The sequence below is a fragment of the Echinops telfairi genome, unplaced genomic scaffold (genome assembly GCF_000313985.2).
Source record: "Echinops telfairi isolate 266 unplaced genomic scaffold, ASM31398v2 ScPeMD7_7424;HRSCAF=8462, whole genome shotgun sequence".
Classification (NCBI taxonomy): domain Eukaryota; kingdom Metazoa; phylum Chordata; class Mammalia; order Afrosoricida; family Tenrecidae; genus Echinops; species Echinops telfairi.
This window is the reverse complement of record NW_022111324.1, coordinates 75,954,416-75,958,351: the sequence shown is the minus strand read 5'-3', so window position 1 is coordinate 75,958,351 and position 3,936 is coordinate 75,954,416. Positions and strand designations below refer to the sequence as shown.

Here is a 3,936-nt window from a genome sequence, read left to right as displayed (position 1 = left end):
AAAGGGATCTACTTGATGTACTTGAGACCACAGCCATCAGGAATATTCCTTATATTGGTGCCTTTCCTTCCCAAACCTCATACCCTAAGCAGAGCTGCCTCTGGATGTATCTTTGAATAAGCCTTTTAAAGACCGTGTGCGAAGGATGTGGCATGAATGGATGTCATCTGCTCAAGCCCGACTACCAAAAGGAGGAAATCTCATGAAGCCTGACATAGAGTTCATAGCAAAGTGGGTTCGAGATGCATGAAGAAGACATTCCAGAAGCTAGGGTGCGACGTGCCTTCCAGAAATGTAGTAGTAGTCATGCTCCACGGATGGCAGTGGAGACCGCTTCGTATGAAAATGACAGCAGTGATGGGATGACGGCGATCTCGGTGAGGACAGCGTCCATGATGACCTCACACCAGCTGACGCTCTGCATTGGGATACGGATGATGATGAGGAATCCAGTTCTGAAGGATTTTAACTCTATATTTTAGCTTGGTTGCTGATTGAGCTCAGGGAATAGTACTCGTAAGGCATCATTGTTGATACCTTATTGTTTTTGTTGAACCTATTTTCCACTTGCTGTGCTGGTTTACTAATGTTAAATGACTTATTGTCATTTTATTTATGTTTTTTATTTAAAATAAATATTTAAATACATTACCCCACTGATGTCTCAGTTTTTAGTAATTTTATTTTCATTTGTTTTGATTATTGAAACTCATCAATAGCTTCTGCATTTCCCACCCTAGGCTTATATCAGTTTTTCTGGTTTCCCAGGTAATAATTAGGTACCTCGGCTTATACTCGGGTCGGCTTATATTCGAGTATATACAGTAATCATATTGTTGAGAATGAGGGAGGTCAGAGTGGAGACCCAAAACCCATCTGTAGACAATTGGACATCTTCTCACAGAATGATCACAAGGAAGGAATGAGCTAGCCAGGGGGCAGTATAACACCAAGGAAATACAATATTCCCCTGGTTTCATGAGACTTCCTCACCCCCAATATCATGACCTCAGCTCTGCCTTACAAATCAGCTAGACCGGAGCATGTACACTGGTGTAGACAAGAGCTCTAGATACACAGAATCCAGGACAGATAAACCCCTCAAGAACAGAAATGGGAGTAACAATACCAAGAGGGTAGGGGGAAGGTATGGGGAGAAGGGGAAGGAAAAGGAGAACCAATTGGAATGATCGATGTATAACCACCCCCCAAAGAGGAACATCAAAACCATGGGTGAATGGAGACAGTGGTTGGTGTAAGATATGAAAATAATAATTTATAATTTATCCAGGGTTCACAGGGGTGGAAGGGATAAAAGAGGAGCAGATACCATGTACTCAAACAAAAAGAAAACGTTTTGAAAATGATGATGGCAACACATGTACAAATGTGCTTGATACAATTGATGTATGGATTGTTATAAGAGCTGTAAGAGCCCCTGATAAAATGATTTTAAAAACCAACAACATGGCTTTGTTTTTTTAATAATATTGAGAAAAAATTAGAACAGGCAAAGTTTGTTGAACACATAAATACAGATGTGTGTTTCTTCAACAAAAAATTATTTTAAATGTTTCATTGAATTTATTTGCAAGCTTAGTCATGTCTAGGAAATGCATTTATTTTAATAACTATATTAACAAAGATTCATTTAGGTGAATGTTATTGCTCCATTTTTCTTACTTCATGGCTTTCATATTTTAATTGGAAAAAATGGAATGCATTATGTTGATACAATGACTTTTGAGAATACTATTCTTATACTCATAAATCATTCTGCATATTCAAGTGTTACAGCTCAAGCATCCATTATTATAGTTAGCTGTCACTTCAGCTTTTTTTTGTTGAATTCACCAAAATGTATCTGTCATATTTTTTAAAAATCCTTCCTGATCCTTAATTCTCTCAGAAAACTGCATGTAGAAAATTACCTCTGCTATCCTGAACTGTTTTAATGTGAACTTCTTAACCCCCCCCCCACAAACTGCTAAATTATCTCTGCGTTTTAGTCTAATTGGAATGTATTATATTTGGACCTTAAGAACAACCTAAAAATGCACACCCATTTCTGAAGTTCTTGGAATACTCAATACGCTTGTTCTAGAAACTCTGGGTCTAAATTTCATCTTCGTAAATTTGTGAGAGAAACCGTGCTTCATAATGAAACAAAATTAAGATAAACCAAGCAAATAGTTGCAACTGTAACTAATAAATGAGTAAAATACATATAAATTTTCCATAAACATTGGTTTATTGACTCATCACAGAAGTTCTGTAAAATAAATAGAACAAACTTTGGACGTCTCATTTACAAATCAGGAAACCATTTCAGAGAGGCTCATTAAAGACTGCCCCAGGATTATTCCATTAGTCATTAGAGTTAGCATGTAATCCCCTTACAGAAGGGTCGTGGGGAGGAGAAGAGCCAGTCAGAGCGCAGTGTAGCAACAATGAAGCATACAACTTTCCTCTAGTTCTTTAATGCTTCCTTCCTCTCCCCTCCTACCACCCGACCCCCACTATCATGATCCCAATTCTACCTTACAAATCTGGCTAGACCAGAGGATGTACACTGGTTATAGATAGGAACTGGAAACACAGGGAATCCAGGACAGATGATCCCTTCAGGTCCAGTGCTGAGAGTGGCTATACTGGGAGGCTATACCGGGAGAGTGGCTATACCGGGAAGGTGGGGTGGAAAGGGGAAACAGATCACAAGGATCGACATATAACCTCCTCCCTGGGGGATGAGCAACAGAAAAGCGAGTGAAGGGAGACGCCGGACAGTGTAAGATATGACAAAATAATAATAATTTATAAATTATCAAGGGTTTGTGAGGGAGGGAGGTAGGGAGGGAGGGGGAAAGTGAGGAGCTGATGCCAAGGGCTCAAATAGAAAGCAAATGTTTTGAGAATGATGAGGGCAACAAATGTACAAATGTACTTGACACAATTGATGTATGTATGGATTGTGATAAGAGTTGTATGAGCCCCCAATAAAATGATTTTTAGAAAATGAAAATGAAAAAAAAGAGTTAGGATGTCACCTAAGACTATAGGCGATGGTTCAATAGTTTCTTTAATGTGCCACATTGATGTTCATATTTTTTAACTGAATCAGTGAGTTCAAATATACAGTAACATCTCCAGCCTATAGAGTAATATATGAACATAGAGTAATATCCAGGAGATGTAGCACTGAGAGACTTCTTTACCTACAATACAACCAAGAACAAAAATATATTGCAAAACAAAACCAAAAAAATCCCTCTATGTAGCTAAAACTTCCCAAAGTGATTGAATTATACTTATTGGACCATCTCTTTGGATCTTACTCAACATCTATTTATTCTTAGGCTCATCTCAAACAAACAAAACCAGTTGTCGTGTGTGTCAGAGTAGAAATGTCTGTGAAAAATTTATATATATATATATATATATATATATAAACTTACAAGGGAGACTTGTAATATTATTATTCAAATTTATGCACCAACCACTAGATAATGAAGAATTATACCTCTTTCTTCTGTATGAAATTGATCAAACACGCAATCAAGTTGTGTTAATAATCACTGATGACTGGGAAATGAAGAGGAAGGATCAGTAGTTGGAAAATATGGCCTTGGTGATAGAAATAAAAGTGGAGATCACCTGATAGAATTTTACAGGACCGATGACTTATTCATTGCAATTATCTCTTCAACAACAATATGAATGGTTACTCTACACACGGACTACACCACATAGAATACACAGGAATTAAATTGACTACATCTCTGAGAAGAAAGGTCAAAGAAGCTCAATATCACCTGTCAAAAAAGAGCCGGATTGATGTTGTTGCTGTTTTGTTGTACAGTGTTGCTTGGTTTTGCTCTGTCTTGTTTTTATGCATGTTATCTCCGCAGGCCTGTCTGGATAGGACAGGCTGGATGA

The 3,936-nt window shown here is 37.8% G+C and overlaps 1 protein-coding gene across 4 annotated transcripts in view; it reads left to right on the top strand.

Annotated features, from left to right (window-relative positions):
* PLD5 (phospholipase D family member 5) overlaps positions 1 to 3,936 on the top strand; it is a 457,190-nt gene that overhangs the window by 354,871 nt on the left and 98,383 nt on the right. The window lies entirely within an intron of this gene.